Genomic DNA, 20,301 nt, shown 5'->3' with positions numbered 1-20,301 from the left:
AGTATTTTGAAAACTAAGAGGTGGGTGGTTAAAAACAATCCAGCTGATTTAACCTATATATGAAACTTAGAAACTCAACGAACAAAATTTTATAGATTCAAAAAAACCATTTATAGATTCAGAGAATGAATTGGTGGTGGCGACAGGAAAAGGTGATCAGGAATTGAGCAAAAAATTAAATAAATAAAGGTAATAAAGAGTTAATATTTGCAGTTACAAGATGAATGACTCATGGAGATGTTAGGTACATTATGGTAGATATAGTTATTTATTTTTTTGAATATTTGAAAGTAGGAGATTTTAAATCTTAAAAGTTATCCTAGGACAATAGAGAGAGAGAACAGTTGGTAGGCAGTTATTTTACATGTGGCCTACCTGGGTTTGATCCCTGGTACCTTGAACACCATACGAGTGATCCTTATACACAAAGTTAGGAGCAAGCCCTGAGAACCACAAGTGTGGACTGCTAAACACAGAGATAAAACCAAAAGTTCTTATCAAAGTAAATATTAAAATTTAAATTTTTGTGGTAATAGATAATTGTTAGACATGGTGATGAACAATATTTACAAATATCTCATCATGTTGTATGTCTGAGATTAATACGATGCTTTATGTAATTTTAAACTCAAAAGAAAATACAATGGGTGATGGGAAGGATACACTGGTGAAGGATGATGTACATTATATGACTGAAATCTAACAATGAACAATTTTGTAACCACCATGCTTAAATAAAACAATTACAAATAATTGCCTTATTTTATTAATTTTTCTTGTCCAAAGGAAATCATGAGCAGATGAATAACTAATTAATTGCAGGCAGGTATGAGAGAAGCCATCAATGCCTTCTTCTTGTTACTCCCCTTTTTCTTTCTTAAGATTGTTCTTTTTCTTTTGAGTACAAAAAGAAAAGATCTCATTCTTGACAGTTTGCATGTGTTTATATTTTTACTTTTTTGATTATAATATAATAATTATGCTATTATTTATATTATTTTCTCTCTGATTATTTTATCAGACCATATTTTTGTTCTTAGTGTCATAGAATTCCTCAGAATATTCCTTGATACAAATATATTATCTCTTTTTTTCCTGGACACTATCCTAGACATTTAGGAATGGTTTCAGTGTAGAAAATGTAACTGAATTGTACTTGTTGGTTTTATGTTCTTAATTTTCTCAATTACTTTTTCCAAAACATAATAGAACATGTACTTCTTCAATTGTCTTTTTTCTAAGTATTTTTATCTCCTTTCTCTATGTATAAGTTTTTTATTTATTTATTTATTTTTATTTATAAGAGTTCAAGGTGAAGTAACAGTGGGAAGATAATCACCCATGATCAGAATTCTCAGAAGAAATCCCTTTGCTAACACCTTAATTTTGAACTTTCAGCCAAAAAACATTATGAAAAATAAAACAAAACACATGCACAATTACCTTGTTCCTCAAATCCCCAGCTTGTAGTACATTATAACATTTCTTAGCAGTACACAAAGCAATTTAAAGCCACAAAACTTATGTAACTCCTTTAACATTGAAGGCATAGTATTTATTTTGTACAGTTCCATGCACATGCATATTAATTTAAGTTAACCTCAAAGATTTAAGTGATGTCTCTGGAAAAGACTCTTTAGTTTTCACCTGAAAGGTATGATGCTACCTGCTGATTTTCTGAGAATAGGGTTGGGGAAGTGGGCTGAATATTTCAATGATCAGTATGAAAGTTTCCTATAACCTCTCTGAATTCAGCACAATTCAGTACAATTGAACTGTGTGTGTTGGTGTCTTCTATGCAATATTTTTCCCCACTCTGCAAATTATGAATTTCCTGTATTCTGTAGAGCCAGTTAATTTTATTTGCTGGAGAAAAGAGGTCATCTTGGAGTCTGATTGTTTTTTTTATAAGATTCAATCTTTTGCCATCAATACTATTTTCACTTAAAATTTCAGTGATTTCAAAATCTAACCACAGTTAGGAAGTTTGGGTGCTATGATTTTCTTCTGTATTAGTTTGTTAGCTTTACTGACTGGAATTAACTTTATTGTTGGAATCCCTGCCCCAACCTGAAATGCATCCCAGTCATCTTTAAAAATTCAGTGCAGTTGTCACCTCCAGTTTCTCACCATATTCCTCACCCAACATAGAATTAAATGCCTATTAAAACCCTTTTTATTGTGGTTGTCCATATACAGATTGTGACATGGGTTCAGGAATCAGACTTAAGTCTCTGTCTCCACCAATTGAGATGGAGTTAATAATTTTACCTACTGCTTTGAGCCATTAAATTTAAATAAAATAAAATAGAAATTAAGAGGATATTTAAGGCATAGAAACACATTGAAAATTATTCATTTTTTAGTGTGGAATGAGCTACATATAATTCTATTCTAACTTCACTAGTATTTTTCCCTCTCTTATGTAAATGATTATCTGTGATTTTTTTTTGGGGGGGGGTCAACCTGGCAGCGCTCGGGGGTTACTCCTTACTCTATACTCAGAAATCGCCCCTGGCAAGCACATGGGACCACATGGAATGTCGGGATTCAAACCATTGTCCTTCTGCATGAAAAGCAAATGCCATACCTCCATGCTATCTCTCCGGCCCCATATCTGTGATATTTTAAGATATTTGAGAACAGGGACTATGTGTGATTAGGATTGGCATTTTGTCTGGCATAAATAAGTAAAAAATATCACATACATTTGTGAATAAGAGTAGATCACAGAAAACATTCATGCTATTTTTATTACAGGAAAATTGTGCTCCAATTGAAAAAGAACTAAAAATCTGCTGCCTTAGTTACAGAATTCAATTTGATTCTAATTTTACAGGGGCTCTATATGTTTTATTGCCTTTGAGTAATATCACAGTTCTCTAATTATAGGTCATTGATAGCAAAAAGCAACCATTTGGGCATGTGATTATATTTAGTAAAGTAGAGATTTATCCCTCTCATTCTGGAAAAGGCCAAGTTCACACATACATGTCAATATACTTGATCTACAAATTGTCTTTGGAATCTCCTTTAAATGAATTTCTTATAAATGATTTTCTTATGAACTTTTAAATTAATATTGGATTCAATAGAAGCTTTAGCAATATACATTTAACAATTGAATGAGCAAATGCCTTATTTTTAGAGTTTTGGGTTCAGAGCTTGTCTAATGATGATCTATATTTTAAAATACTTGTGGTCATTATTTTCTTTTGCAGTGCAGAAGTTTATTAGTTTGACATAATTCTTTTTATTTTTGTTTCCATTTTCTTGACCAATGGTATTAAATCACTGAAGAAGCCTTGAGAGTCAATGCCAGAGAGGGTCTATTTCTTTTTCTCAAAATAATTTATGGATTTGGGTATGACATCAAGGTCTTTACTTCATATTGTTTTGGTTTTATTTTGAACCACACTCCATGGTGCTCAGGGCTTTCTCTTGGCTCTGTGCTTAGAAATTACTCTTGGCAGGCTAGGTGGCCATAAGGAATGTCAGGGGTCTAAACCAGATCAGCTGTGTTCAAGGCTGATCACCCTACCTACAGTTCTACTGCTGCAGCCTCCTTTCGTCCATTTTGAACTGATTTTTATGAATGGTGTGAGATAGGGCTCTGAGGTCATTTTTCACATGTGGCTAATGAATTTCTTAATTTTATAGAAAAATGAAGAAATATGAGGTAAAAAAAATAATTCCTATTCCAAAGTTCTATGAAAAAGGCAGGAGCCCCTATCTAAAAGATAAAAAAGGGTTGGCAGTGTTTGCATAGGCAGGTATAGAGGAGACCTTGACCCCAAGGCTGCAAGTTAAGAGAGCACTTAGGTTTCTGTCCTATTATTTTATGCTTTTTCTTAAGAGGAAAGACCAAATTTTTGTGTTTCTTGAGCAAGTCTCTCTCCAAGTAAAAACAGTAGTTACAACTGGAGAGAGATTAGTCCCACAGATGAAACTGGATTTATGACTTTAGATGGACCACAATGGTAACTGATGCCCCTTCTGATAATATCCCTTTATTTTAAAACTACACTCATGAGTAGATATTTAGCATAATAATACAACATTTTATCCTTATAAGGGTACAGTTCCACCTGGGACAAGTGCTATGAAGATATTTCTTTGGGATGTTATGACAGAAATTAGGATTGGTATCTTACTGCTGGTTCTGATTTAAAAAAATAAGACCCTTGAGAGATTGAAGTAAGCAACTTCTCTCCTAGCTCTGTTCCATTATGCTCAGCACAACTAAGTTTTATTTGTATAATAATTTGTATAATATTTGTATAATAATTTGTATAATAATTCACCTGTGACTGTTACCATCCAAATTTTCAGAAGGGTCTGACTGGCCTGCCTATTGATCTGTAACAATGAGAAGACTGAGTATGGGGATATCTGGGCCAAAAATTACATATATCTTTAACAACTCATCTCCTCCCATGAATTAGAGAACAAAGACATTATTATTTTTAAGTATGTAGAGATTCATATGGAATCCTTATGGAGCTACGGTAAATGAAATCAGAGATGTGGGAATAGACTAAAGATTATAGAAAGGAAGAACCGGCAGAATAATAAAGGAAGAAAAATTACATCTTGAACACCTTTTCAATATTTATCAAATTATAACTATTACAACGATCATTTAAGCATAAAAGAGTTTGCCTTAATTGAATCCACTAAATTTATAGAGAATGACAAAGTGTAAAATATAAAATCTTATTAAAGGAAACAGGTAAATATAAACCTGACCACAAAGAAAACTAATATTGAGGAGCTGAGAAAAAATATCATTCAAAGAGAAAGTAATAGCTTAGTTATAGCAAGATTTTCTGAGAAATACAAACTCACAAATGTCAAGCATTACTGTCTTGTGTTAGTGAGAAAATCTGTCATTTGTAATTGGCACATTATTTTAGGACAATTTATCTGGTTAGAGTGTCTCAGAACATCAGTTGTCCTTGATTAAATTAAGCATTCTGCCTCTTTACATTTTGATTATGTTATTAATTTGCTTTGCAGAACAAATGTAAAATCTTTAATGATCAGCATATGAATTAGTGAGGCTTTGCCATAGTACAGAAATCTGATGAGAGGCTAACCAAGGAAAGAAGAAAAATATACTTAATTTCTCATAATTTTTCTCTATGTTTCATAGAAAGTTTTAATAAATTTCTCCTTCATTTTAAAAAAATTTTTATTGTGATCAAAGTGGGTTACATATCTTTCACAGTAGTATTTTAGGTACATATTAACATTGAAGCGGGAATGCCCATCACCAAATTTGTCCTCCCTCCATCCCAGTTCCCTTTCTGCAACCCATATACCCCATCATCACCCCCAGGGCTGCTAGAGTAGGTGGTCCCCCCTTTGTCTAACTTACTATTAGTGGTCATATATCTGTTTGGTCCTGGTACCCTCCCTTGTTTCCCCCTCTATTTAAAAGGCAGAGCTAGATAAAGCGAGTTATGTGGTTTTGTTTGAAGGAAAGAAAAGCAATATAATGGGGTACAAAATAAGAAAAAATAAAAGTCAAATACGCTGAAAATGGGCAGAGACCTTCTAGAGGCTTTCAACCTCAGTTTGAGAGAGAACATGAAAAAAGTAATTGGAACACCACAACAATACAGAAAGGAATATCAAATTAAATATCCAGTGAGCACTACAGCAATAAAGACAAGCACCACACAATAGTCTCGGTTCTGAAATCAAATCATGCTGGAGTACAAAAAGAAAGAGAAAGATAAGATAAAATAAAATGAATTGAAATCAAATAAAATTGGAGATATCAACTTCAATATCTACACCAAAATAAAGACGTCAAAAATCAATCAATCAATCAATAAATGTGTGCAAAGATTATTATTTTGTGTTTTTATTTCTTTTTCCCCCTGCATAGGCACATTAAGAATTGGGGATATTGTAGAGGAAATTCCCTTGGCCTAGGAGTTACAGGGTCTTTCCACCCCTGAAGTATACTGTCATGGGATTAACTGTAGACTCCTTGTATGATCATTTACTCTCCCTCGGTGCATTTGTGGTGTATGGAAGACTTCTGCTTCATCTTGGATGGTAAAATCTGACCTCTATATCTAGAGATCTTGGTGACTGTGCAGCTCAAGGAACGGAGCTTATGATGGAGTCTTTTTTTGTGGTTCTAGCAGTTCTGCTTCTTCAGTGTTGTTTTAATCCATCTTCTGTAATTGGTGGTCTTGGTCATTATGTTGCCCCTAGGATGGAGCCTGGGCTAAAGTCTTTCATTCTGTTTCTGGAAGACCCGTTCAGTTGCAGTTGTCTCAGTCAGACCTCTGGAGTTGGAGATCTTGTTTGTTGAACAGATCGTAGACCAAAAGCTAGGCTAGAGCTTTTCATTGCTGTTGTTGTTGTTGTTGTTGGTCCTGGGATGCGTACTGTTGAGTCCTGGTTGTAACAACCAGTCATCTGTATATAGCAATCTTGACTTTTGCTCAGGTCAAAGGGTGACATGTTTTCTGATTTTGTCTTATCGTTGACCGATGAGAAGGACAACTTGCTCTTAGATCAAGTCGTTCCCATTTCCTCGTTGTTAGGTTATACATTTAGAACTGGAGCATGTTGGCATCAGAGCAGCATTATGAATGTCCTAGAGGGAATTTGGTTCCTGGAGCTGTTGTGGAGAGCTCTGTCATCTCTATGTCTGGGATCCAGGAGTTAAGGCTGGATGGTCGGTGTCTAGTTCCCTGAAGTCTAAGTTGGTTTCACATGACATACGTTCAGGGTGGGAGATATCCCTGTGTTGTAAAGAAGTATGAGTTCTTATCCTTAGTAGATAAGAGCTTGTTTTTATATGTAAAATTCCCACTTTGTTTAATATGTCTTTGCAGGAAGAAGTGGTGCTACATTATATTGCTGGTGGCTTTTTGGGGGTGGAGAGAGAAGAAAACAGACACACGCCAAAAACTAAAAATATATATGCTCACACATATCTAAAAAGTTTTTCTTTTATTTTTTTTTAAAAAAGTTTAAATAAAAGATGTAATTAAAGGAATAAAGTGGGTCCAGGATAGATAGCATTGAGACAAGGCATTTGTCCTTCCTACAGAAGATCGGTGGCTCAAATCTCGGCATTCCACTTGGTCCCCCATGCCCACCAGGGGCGATCTCTGAGCACAGAGCCAGTAGCACCCTCCAAGCACCGCCTGGAATTACCCAAAGGAAGCAAAAACAAATCAAATCAAAAAACAAAAACTAAAACAAAACAAGACAAAACAAACAAAAAAAACAAAACAGAAAAGACAAGAATAAAAAAGAAAAGAAGAAAAAGAAAGAAAAAACAAAAAGGAAGAAAGTGAAACCAGAGATTATTTTACATTTGGGGAGAAACAGGGTAAGAGGTAGTGTTATATAGGTCTATACTTATGATGAAAGTATAGGCTTCCCCATTGTCTTTTGAGATTTTCTTGTGAGGTGTGGGGTCCAGGCAGGGAGGTCTTGGGTAGAGTGGGGGTCCTTTGGAACTAGTTCCAGTATCAAGCCATAGTCCCCATTAGGGAGATGTAAATTAGGAGGGCAACACTGCATGAGTCAGTTGGGGTGTTGGTTGTATTTTCTTGCCAGGAATGAGGTAAGAGGTTGAGTGGGTGTCTCTTCATTTGGGTAGTGGGTACTGGTTCGTTAGGGTATGAGGTCGTCTTGATGCCTAATGGATTAAGAACTGAGGGTGAAGAGTTACTATGTGGTAGGGATATCAGGTGTGGAATTGAGGAGTGAAGAGATAGTCAGATTTCTGGATGAGGGGGAGGGAATAATATATGGGAGGGGTTATATGGGGTATTGGTATGGGTTGTTTGTGGTTTAGGTTTGTCCCTTAAGGAGGATTCCTATCTCGGCATGCTCCTGACAACATATAAACATATAGAAGTTAGCTTAGGTGTATATTAATGTAGAGAGGTGGGGAGGGCAAGAGGTGTGCTGAATACAGAAAGATAGGGAAGTATATTACTTGTAAGGAAAGGAAACTAATAGATCAACTTTTGTATATGTATAGGTTTCGTGTCTCAAGTACTGACCGCGGTGTTAGTGAGGTCTATATATATAGGTGTTTACCCTTTGCAGTATTGTACATAGCACCCTATAAGTCAGCCTTCCTTTCCTATAGAGGAAATAACCATGTGGTTTTTATTTGACATAGATTGAATTGATGATAGTGAGGAGGAGAAGGTGGAAGAAGAGGGAGACAAGAAGTGAGAGAAGGAAAAACAAAACAAAAAAAAACCAACAATCAAACACCACCAACAAAAAAAATATGAAGTAATGAGAACAGAGGGTACAAGAGCAAGGGCCTGTTAGTTTGCTTGAACGTGCTCAATGCTTAGGCCCTGTAGTAAAAATCTGTAAGTCACGGTTGTTACTTCGGTGCTCTGGCTGGTCATGTGCTTCAAGTCCTAAAAGAAGACATAATCTAGAGATAAAGGGTATATTAAAGAGCTTTATCCAGGCATTTTCATGATTCAAGCTGAGTGTGTTGTCTTATGTGACTGAGCACTGAGGTACCACCATAGTATGTTCACCCTTTGTATCCAGAAACCCCTATGGACAGAAAAACTGAGATGATATTTTAAATGTGGTAAGGTTAAGGCATTCAAACATAATGTTTTGAAATGTTTCCATTGGACTCAGTAATATCCCATCATAATATTTACCTGTAATCTTGTATAAGATCCCTAGTAAATTATTATGGGCCTTTGTAGTAGAATGATAATTACATACCTGTCTCTCTATGCTGCTGTTTCTACTGTTGCTGGTTTCTTTATGATATAATGTGTTGTTGGGCTTTGTGTTGTTTCCCTTCCCTTTGTTTTTGGGCTCTACTCCCTAGTATATGTGATTATTACAGTGTTTGAGGTTTCTATCCTGTTACACCCTGTTATTTAATTGTGGGGTATCAGTTGTATATCTGATGTATATTCTAGGTACTTCAAAATAGTGCTATCATTCTGTGTTTATCTTTCATCTTCTGGCTTGCTTTGTTTAACATAATATGCTCTAGGTCCATCCACATTGCTGCAAAGTCTGTGATCGTATCATTTTGGAGTGCCATGTAGTATTCTATTGTGTATAGAATCCACATCTTAATGATCCACTCATCTGTTGTTGGACATCGAGGTTGGTTCCAAGACTTAGCTATTATACTGAGTGCTGCGATAAATAGTGGGGTGCACACATACTCTGGGATGAATGTCCTTCTGACTTGGGGGTAGATACCTAGGAGAGCAATTGCTGGATCAAATGGCAGCTCAATTCTGAGTTCCTTGACTGTTCTCCATAGGTATTGGACTAGGGGGCATTCCCACCAGCAGTGGATGAGAGTGCCTTTCATACCACATCCCCGCCAACACAGAGTTTTCCCATTATTTTTGATGTGAGCCATCCTCACTGGTGTGAGGTGGTACCTCATTGTTGTCTTAATTTGGATTTCCCTAATGATAAGTGAAGGGGAGCATGTTTTCATGTGTTTGTTGGCCATCTTTTGGTCTTCCTCGGAGAAGTGTTTATTCATTTTATCTCCCCATTTTTCTATGACTTTATTTGGTTTTGGGGGACTAACTTTCTGAGTGCTTTGTATATTCTGGTTATCAACCCTTTATCTGATGTGATGAGTGCGAAAATTTTTTCCCATTCAGTTAGCTGTCTTCTTGTTTTAAGTTGGGTTTCCTTCGCCATGCAGAAGCTTCTTAGTTTGATGTAATCCCATTTGTTTATGTTTGATGCTAGAGTACTTGCCATTGGTGGTCCATCCTTGAAGACTTTTTAATATATAGGTCTTCGAATGTTCTGCCTATTTTTCCTCAATAAATTTTATAGATTATGATCTAATTTCAAGATCTTTAATTCATTTTGAGTTGACTTTTATATAAGGAGTGAGGTATGGGTCAATTTTCAGTTTCTTACAGATGGTTTTCCAGTTGTACCAACACCATTTGTTGAAGAGACTTTCTTTGTTCCATTTCATGTTCTGGGCTCTATTGTCAAATATTAGTTGACTGTATATCTGGGGATTTATGTCTGGAAATTCTGTTCTAACCCATTGGTCTGAGGCTCTGTTATTGTTCCAGTACCATGCTGTTTTGATCACTATGGCTTTATAGTATAGCTTCAGGTTAGGTAAATAGATGCCACCCAGCTTCTTGTTTTTCAGTATCTGTTTGGCTATACTGGGTATTTTGTGGTTCCAGATGAATTTTATGATTGGTTGTTCTAAGTCTTGAAAGAATGATGCCTGGATTTGGATGGGAATTGCATTGAATCTATATAGAAGTTTGAGTAGGATAGTCATTTTGATTATGTTGATTCTACCTACCCATGAGCATGGGATGTTCTTCCATTTCCTTAGATCCTCTTCAATTGTTTTCTGAAATGTTTTGAAATTTTCCTGGTATAGGTCCTTAACTTCCCTTGTAAGTTTGATTCCAAGGTACTTAATATTTTTGATACTATTTTAAATGGAATTGTATTTTTAATCTCTCTCTCCTCAGCTTCGTTATTTATATAGAGAAACACTACTGTCTTTTTTGTATTGACTTTGTATCCAGCCACTTTGCTGTAATGGTTAGTTGTTTCTAGGAGTTTTACTGTGGACTCTTTAGGGTTTTCAATGTATATCATCATATCATCTGCAAAAAGAGCTAGTTTGAGTTCCTCTTTCCCAATTTGGATTCCTTTTATTCCCTTCTCTTGTCAGATTGCTATTGCAAGGACTTCTAAGATTATATTGAATAAGAGTGTGGCTAGCCTTGCCTAGTTCCTGACCTTAGTGGAAATGCTTCTAGTTTTTCGCCATTGAGGATAATGTCGGCTGTGGGCTTTTCATAGATAGCTGTAACTATCTTGAGGAAGGTTCCTTCCAACCCTATTTTGCTGAGTGTCTTCAACATGAAAGGGTGATGGATATTGTCAAACGCCTTCTCTGCATCGATTGGTATGATCATGTATTTTTGTCTGTCTTGTTGTTGTGATGTATGATGTTAATTGATTTGCATATGTTGAACCAACCTTGCATTTCTGGGATAAAACCCAGTTGGTCATGGTGTATGATCTTTTTGATGAAGTGCTGAATTCGATGTGCTAAGATTTTGTTGAGTATCTTTGCATCTATGCTCATTAGTGAGATTGATCTGTAGTTTTCTTTCTTAGTGGTTTCTTTGCTGTCTTTAGGAAAGAGTGTGATATTAGCCTCATAAAAGGAGTTGGGGAGGATTCCTGTTTTTTTGATGGTTTGGAAGAGCCTGTGGAAAAGTGGTAGTAAGTCTTCTCAAATGTTTTATAGAATTCACCTGTAAATCTATCTGGACCTGGACTTTTGTTCTTATGGAGTTTCTTATTTACATCTTCAATTTCCTCTGGATTGGTATGTTTATGCTTTCTAGGTCTTCTTTCTCCAGTCTCAGAAGATGGTAATTTTCCAGGAATCTGTCAATTTCTACTGGGTTCTCTAGTCTAACTGAGTATAGTTGTTCATAATATGATCTCATGATAGGTTGTATTTCTTGGGGTTCTGTTGTAATCTCTCCTCTTTCATTTGTGATCCTACTGATTTGAATATTTTCCCTCTTTTTTTTTTTGGTGAATTTTGCCAGTGGTTTGTTTATCTTGTTTATTTTTTTTGAAAACCAACTCCTGGTCTCATTGATTTTTTTTGTATTGTTTTCTTAGTTTCTATGTTGTTTATTTCTGCTCTAGTTTTTACTATTTCTTACCTTCTGGTTGTGGTTGGATTTCTTTGCTGCTATTGTTTCAATTCCTTGAGATGATCCTTTAAACTGTTGATTTTGTCATTTTTTTTCCTTGACATAGGCCTGTATTGCTATGAGTTTCCCCCTAATTACTGCTTTTGCTGTGTCCCACAAATTTTGACAAGTCTTCTCTTCATTATCGTTTGTCTAAGGAATCTTTTTATTTCTTCCTTGAGTTGCTCTTTGATCCAACTATTGTTGATCAGCATGTTGTTTAATCTCCAGGTATTAGTTTTTCTCCATTGCTTATTCTTGCAGTCAATTTTGACCTCTGTTGCATAGTGATCTGATAGGGTGCTTCTAATGATACTTACATTTGTGGTCTTATATAGGTTAGATTTGTGTCCTAAGACATGATCTATTCTGGAGAAGGTTCCATGAGGGCTTGAGAAGAATGTGTATTCTGTTTTCTGGGGGTGGAGGGCCCTATGTAAGTCTATTAGCCCTAGATCTTCTAATTTTTCATTTAGGGCTCTTATTTCTTTGTTATTTTTCTGTTTGGTGGATCTGTCCAGTGGGGACAGTGGGCTATTGAGATCTCCTACTATTATCACATGTCCCTTCATTTGTTTCTCTAGGATAGCAAGCAACTGCCTCACATATTTTTCTGACTCTACATTAGGTGCATAGATATTGATCAGGGTTAGTACCTCTTGATCTAGTGTTCCCCTGTTTAGTATATAGTGACCCTCTTTGTCTCTGATCACTTTCTCGAGATTGAATGGAATTTGGTCTGATATAAGAATGGCTGTCCCTGCTCTTTTTGTTTTCCATTGGCCTGAAAAATTGATTTCCATCTTTTTATTCTAAGCCTATGCCTGTCTTGTACTTGTAGGTGTGTTTCTTGCAGGCAGCAGAAGTCCGGTTTATGTTTTCTAATCCAGTTCTTTACTTTGTGCCTTTTAATGGAAGAGTGTAATCCATTAACATTTAAGGAGATTATTGACAGAGAGGGCTGTTGTGTAGTTGTATAGGGTGGTTGTTGTTACAATTGTGGGTTTGAATTGTGTAGTTCGTCTCTGAGGAGGTCATTTAGGATCTGTTTTGTTTGCACAAATAATGCAAGTTCGGTTTTTGTTTGAGAATGTCTTTAGGCTACCATCCCATATGAATGACAGTTTTGCTGGGTATTGTACCCTAGGATGGAAATTTCTTTCATTCAGTCGTTGAAATATTTCATTCCACTGTCTTCTTGCTTGAATTGTTTCAAATGGGAGATCTGGTTTGATTCTTATGTCCCTTCCTTTGTACTTGAGGTTCTTCTTTTCCCTTATTGATTTAAGGAGTTCATCTCTCTCTCTTTCTCTCTCTCTCTCTCTCCCTCTCTCTCTTTTTTTTTGCCATTTGGATTACTATACGTCTTGGTGTTGGTTTATTAGGATCTATTTTATTAGGGACTCTTTTTACTTCCTGGATTTGCATGGAGTCCTCTTTCCTAAGGGTGGAGAAGTTTTCTGCTATTATTTCCCTGACTACTTGTTCTTCCCCTTTCCCTGTTTCCTCCCCTTCTGATATACCTACAATTCTTATATTATTTCTTTGGTCTTTGTTCATTAAGTACTGGATTTTTCCTTCCAGTTCTTTGCCCCTTAATTCCTTCTTGATTTCCTGGCTGTTTTTGGTTCGCAGTTTTTCTTCAAGTGCTTCTATGTGCTTCTCAAACTCTGTGATTTTGCTTGTATGGCTTTTTACGGTGTCTGTTAATTTCTTGAATTCCTTTTGTATGGAGTCTCTCATATTCTGTAACAGATCTTCTTTAATTTGGCTAATTTGATCTTCCATGTATTTCTTGTACTTGGTGGCTAGTGATTCTCTCATTACCATTATCATGACTTGCATTTCCTTTCTCATGGAACTGTGCGTTTTGCTGGACTTGGGAACTTACTAGGGTTTCTCTCTGTGTCTCCAGCTGTTAGGGTCCTCCTCGGTTTACCCATGTTTTCTTGCATTTATTGGTGTGGTTGGGAGACCAGTGCCTTCCGATTTCGTCCTGCTTTTGCCTCTTGTGGTGTGGGGCTGGGTCCCTTCTCTGGATTGCAGCTCTGGGTGGGACTGTTGGGTGGGCTGGCTGAGGTTTGGCCTCTCGCGCTCCCTCTAATGGGAGCCTGGTTAGTTCCCGCTCTTGATGCCAGCCAGTGCAGTACCGCACCTGACCACAATGTTTGAGGGTGCTGTTGAGCCTGGCTCCCTTGTCCTCCTCCCCTACTTGGAAGTCAGCTGAGCTCCGCCTCCTCCAGGCCTCTGCCTGAAACTCCTCTCAACTGTAGTTCCTAGCCCGTCCCAGTGGGGGCACCAGTGAGCTCAGAGATGCGATCAGGGGAGGGGCAGAGGCGGCGGAAGGCCCCCTACCTTGTGTGGCCCCGGGAAATATGCGGAGGGCATATTTCTCCTTCATTTAAAAGATATAACTACGGTTGTTATTTGAGAATTGGTTGGGATTTAAAACATAACTTAATGGTCTGTAGACTTTATAGGTGGACTACTAAGAGTGCAACAGGGCATTGCAATGGCCATATTGATAGCAAAAATGAACTCTGGCTGAGCATTTACGTAGTGCCAGTTTCATGTCAAAAATCTAAATATAAATTCTCATTTAGTTCTTACAAGAACATGTAGCCTATTGATGAAGTAAAATTCTTTTCCTTTCTCTACATAATTATTAGAAACTTGTAGATTCTATTTCTCATCAATGGCATTGTTTCTTCTTGCTGGGGGAGTTATCCCAGTGTTCAGGAAACCTGAGGGTCTTTCCTGGCCAAGTTGGCTGATGGGTCAATGTTAAAGCCCAAGGCTACAGTTCCTCTTGAACCCTGGGTCCATGGATTACCCTGGTTACTCCTGTGGTGCTCAGGGTGGCCTCCAGTACTGTGTCTTGCAATGCTCATGTGGTATTGGGGAATGAGCCGGGTTCAGCCATCTATAAGGCAAATGCCTTGATCCCTGTAATCTTTTTAACTTTCATAAATGAAAACAATACCTTGTTCTGTTCATACTAGTACCAACCTTGATTTGTAAGTTCATATTGCATAGTTGTTTTATTTTCTGTAGTTTTGTATTTTCTTTTTCTGATCGATTGTAGACTCTAGACACAATGAGACTCTTTACTATCATGTATCAGAATTCTAGCATTTTATGGATACTAAAAATATTTGTTGAATCAATAAGACAACAGTTTCTGAGTTTATAAGAAGCAGATTATTACTTTGAAGATACAGACTATGTGGGAATAAAATCTATACTTTGAAAATAATTTAGCATGCATCTCTCTCTTTGGGAAGCTCAGAGTCTTCTTTTACTTGCTCATTTACTTAAAGTCAGAAGCACCATCTTCCTTGTGAGGTAAATGTTCTTGTGCATTTTGTCTCAAAAACAGTTGTGTGGTTTTCATTCTTGAAAACATTGTGTTTGGATATCAGTGGACATTGTTTTCCACCAGCTGTTAAATTAATTGAAAACTGCTCTCATCTTGAGAGAATTGGGTTATGCAAGGTGACTTCATGGTGAGCAATGCTAACATGAAAACACTCAAAGGAAGTCAAATAGGAAAGCTGGAGAAGGATTTTAGTTAGGAGAGAAAAGAGATGAAAAAGAGGAATGTTGACAAGTTAGAATGCAGTTATTGGTTTTTCTTTGTTACTTTCTCATTAAGTTAAAATATTACAGCTGGTTGAAGAAAAGGAAGCTCTGGATTTCATGCCAAACCAACCAAAAATTCTTTTAAAACTCTCTAATTATGGTGTTAATGAGAAAATGCGGTGATAGGCCAACAGTGTTTCAGTGATAAAAGATTATTGTTTTTCAATACTAAACTCTTTGTTCTAGCTAGAAATTGCTAAAATGAAAATATTTATGTTATTTACTTTTTATACATTTTTATATTTTATATCCACAGTGCACGATATAATTGACACAAAATTGAGTAAATATAGGTCTCAGTTGCTAGCAAATTAATAGAGATAAAATCAAATAGACAACCATCTCTAATAGAAAATAATTAAATTGACTTATGGGTAAATAATACTGTAAGACTTTAAGGAAAAGAAAGAATTTTTTTTAAAGTTTTATTTGTGGTTATTCTTTCAACAAATAGACCTGAGGATCTTAATGATTTTATTGATATGGGAAGGAATTAAAATATGGGGAATGAATAAATGAATTAATGATAAATGAATAAACTGATAAAATAAAACAAAACAAAACAGAAGGGTAAATGTCTAGAATGTTTGCCATGAATGGGCAGTCTTTTGGAATTAAGATTAGAAGGGCAGTTCTAAAAATTGGTTGAGAGCCTTTTATATACTCTAAAAAAAGGAGTATATATTTTGTTTTTGAAAACCTTTCTGTACATTTTGAAGCAAAAATTTTGAACTATGTTTTATTAATTTTACTTATTTATTTTTGGTTATTGGGCCACACCCAGTAGTGCTTAGGGGTTACTCCTAGCTCTGCACTCAGAAATCACTCTTGGCAGGTATCTTGAGATGCCGGGGATCAAACCTGGGTTCGTCCTTGGTTGGCTGCATGCAAGGCAAATGCCCTATAGCTGTGCCATCTCTCTTGCCCCTGAACTATGTTTTAATTTGAAAAATCTTTTCAAGAATAATTTTAGATGATTTGGATTCTGTTTCCCTTGCAGTAGAAGGCTAATTGTAAAAAAGAAAAATGTACCTTTTGGAGACTAGAATTTTCTCAAGTCAGAGTTCTTGGGATCTCAGTACTTGGGACCCAAATGACTCATGTAAGACACAGTAACTTGATGTGCTGTAAGTTAAAAATAATGGTCTTTGACACAGAATTCTGGTCTTCTGATAGCAATTGTTAAGCACTGGCAGTGTTAATTTGGAATTAGGAAACTATTCCAAGAGATTTTTCAATTATTCTTAGACTAGAATATATAAATCCAAGTAAGGTATTGCCTAGAGCATGGGGCAAGTTTTCTAGAGATAGAAATAACAAAATATGCGAGTTAATTGGGAAAGGAATTAGCCCCCAGTCCGCCCAAAAAAAGAGTTTTGAGACTCAGTTTCCTAGGGGACAATGCTTATCTAAGTGTGAATAAGATTAAGAGAATTTTCAGACAAATCACAGAAGGGTGGAAAATATTTGCATAAACACCACATCTAATTAAAAACTGGTCACCAAAAACAGCAATAGAAAAGTAGATGATCCAACTAAAACTGAACTAGAGTTCTGAAAAACACCCCACACAAAAAAAGAATACAATATTAAAAAAATACCCAAATAATGGCTTATTAAAATGAGATACCATCAACGTCTATAGGTATTTTTCTACATGCTTTAATTTTTTTCTCAGCATATAAAACCTATCTGGTATATGTCAGATATGTTCATCTAAAAACAAAAAGCCAAAATGAGATGTAATAAAGCTTTTATTTGAGATTAATGAATTGCTATTAATGAATTACAGAATAAATGGAAGATTTTAGGTAAACAGTTAATGTGACTTAAGAAGGGGTAAACTATGGAGATTTTTTATTTTTGTGGAAATAAAAGAGAGAAAGATGAGGTAAGTGGTTAAAGACAAGAGTGAGTTAGCTTTAATAAGCTTAAATTATTCTTGGCTATACATAATTACTGATTCTATCCTTTGACAAAAGCCCACTCTGTGATCAGTATGTCCACTCTCTTAGTGGTTTCTCAAACAACAACTTGTGAAGCAATTGCTGTTTGGCTCATCTGAAGGCTCTTTGCCCAGAAAGTGGCATTTCTACTGTGAGATTGCTGACCTCACTTTAAAAGTTAGTCATTTTCATGCTGCTATTGACCATAGTAACAATAATGCTGTTATATGATCAGGAAGATATTTATTTGGGAATAGGAATGATGATTTGAGTGCATTACAAAGGAGCAGCCCTAAGGTGTCAGGTACTAGGAGAATTAAAAGAAGCCTGCCAGAAATAAATGGAAGATCGGGTCAATTGTGAAACTTTTTGGATTGGCTCTTAAATTCAGTTGTCTGTCTGTGATTACTGCACAAGGACTCTCCAAATATAGGATGATGGGGTGGGATCTGCAGGAACACTTAAATTCTGGTTTTCAGTTTTTTTTGTAGTCACTGAATAAAGAAGAATCCTGCTTAATTTTCACTTTGAAGACTCAGCATGACAGTTTAGACACAAAATCAAATTGGTTTGACTCAAGCTGGATCCACATTGCCAGAACCAGTGATGAAACTTTATCTTGATGAGATTAGACAAGGACATGTCTTAAAATAGGATTTCTTAACTTTTTCCACTCAAGACTTTTTTTGTTCAAGAAAGTTTTACAATACCATATGTATATAAAATAGGTAGATAAAGCAAACATTTATTAATAATATATTTTCAACAAAAATATCATATAATCCACTTTTTATATAAACCCCAGTTTAATAAAGGAATTTAAAAACAAAATAGAAAGCTACATACCAGTATCTGTGGAATACAAATGCAAAGATTCTTAAAAGTTCAGTGATCCAAATACAACAATACTTTAGAAAGATTATGCATCACATTTTAGTAGAGTTTATTAAAGGGTTGAAAGAGTTCACTGATATATACAAATCAATTAATATAATATACATCAACAAAAGAAATGAAACAAATCTTATCATAAACAGTATTGAGAAACGATATAAAAAGATTCAATGTGCATGTATAATAAACACAACAAAGTGGGTTTGGAGGCTGGAGAGATTGAACAGTGGGTAGGACAATTGTCTTTTATGTGGTTCTCCCAGGTTTCATCATCAGGACATCACATGATTCCCTGATTCCCTCCAGGAATGATCCCTTTTTTTTTTAAATTTTTATTGTGGTCAAAGTGAATTACAATTCTTTCACAGTAATCTTTGAGGCACAGGGTGACAATGAATGAGAGACATTCCTCACAACCAGTGTTGTCCTCCCTCTACCCCTGTTCTCAGCATGCATCCCACATCTCCTTCCTTTACCCCTGTAATGCTAGTGCAACTGTTCCCCCCATTGTACAGCTTGTTGAAGATTGGATATCAGTTCTACTGTCGTTGACTTTGGATTTGGTATTCATGTCTGATTAGTTTTTATTTCCACCAAATGAACATATGACTGTCTAGTCTTGGTACCATCCATTTCCCCCCTCTAATTATGATACTGATTAAGATTACTGATTCCAATAATGTTCTACTGGAGATATAAGAAAAGATATGGGAGAAGAAAATAAAAAAAAGGCAAACAACTAAAAAGAATAACTAGGTGTTATAAATATCCATTTCAAAGAAGAAAGGGAAAAAGAAAAAGGTAACAAAACAAAACAAGAAATAAAAACAGACCATAAACTTCTTAAAAAAGGGTTGTGTTTCTTGTTCTTGTTCTTCTTGTTCTCGTTCTTCTTGTTCTTGTTCTTTCTTTCTTTCTTTCTTTCTTTCTTTCTTTCTTTCTTTCTTTCTTTCTTTCTTTCTTTCTTTCTTTCTTTCTTTCTTTCTTTCTTTCTTTCTTTCTTTCTTTCTTTCTTCTTCTTCTTCTTCTTCTTCTTCTTCTTCTTCTTCTCCTCCTCCTCCTCCTCCTCCTCCTTCTCCTCCTCCTCCTCCTCCTTTTTCTTATTTTTTCTTTTTTCTTTTATTTTGCATAGGCATGGTAAATATTGGAGAAATTAGAACAGGAATTCCCTTGGTCTAGATTGAAGATACAGGGTTTCTCCGCCCCTGAAGTATACTGCCATGGGAACAACTACAGGCTCCATACTCACTCATTTACACACTCCAAGGTTTTTTATGGTGCCAGGAAACTTTACACTCAGATGTGGGTGATGGCATACCACCTCTGTTACTTGCTTAGGTCAAAGGGTAAAGGCGAAGGCTAGGAGAGAGTTTTTTTTTTTGTTTGTTTTTTTTTTTTTTTGTTTGTTTTTTGTTTTTTTACTTCCAGGAGTTCTGTTCCACTGCTGTTGATGCAATCAGTCTTCTGTAATTAGTGGTCTTGTTTTTTGCTCCGATCCTAGGACAGAGCCCAGGATAGTCATTCAGCATGGTTCCAGAAGTTCTGCTCAGTTGCAGTTGTCAAAGTCAGACTTCTGGAATTAGAGATCTTGGTTTTTGTACAAATCCAAAGCCGAGGCCTAGTCTAGAAACTTCCTCATAAGGTCCCTTGTTAGGTTCTGTCCAGTCCATGTTTGTCAAAGTCAGTCTTATGTATATAGCGATTTTGGATTTTGTTTAGGGCAAAGAATGATGTCTCCTGATAGCATCATCCAGTTAGGTGATGAGATAGGGCAGCCTTCTGTCAGCTCAAGTTGTTGCCATTTCCTCATGTCAGGATGTCATGTTAAAACTGATGCAATTTGGTGCCGGGATGGTATTCAGAGTTTGGTTCATAGTGCTGTTGATGGGACCTGTGTCAGTTCCACGTCTGGAGATATTTAATCTTTGAGCCAGCAGTAAGCATTGAGCTCTACAAGCTATGATCAACAAAACAAAACAAAACAAAATAAAACAAAACAAAACAGAAATACAAGTCAAAATGAAGAATCAATAAAATGAAAATAAAGGAAAACTGAA

The sequence above is a fragment of the Suncus etruscus genome, chromosome 11, assembly GCF_024139225.1.
Source record: "Suncus etruscus isolate mSunEtr1 chromosome 11, mSunEtr1.pri.cur, whole genome shotgun sequence".
NCBI lineage: Eukaryota > Metazoa > Chordata > Mammalia > Eulipotyphla > Soricidae > Suncus > Suncus etruscus.
This window is presented reverse-complemented; position numbering follows the sequence as displayed.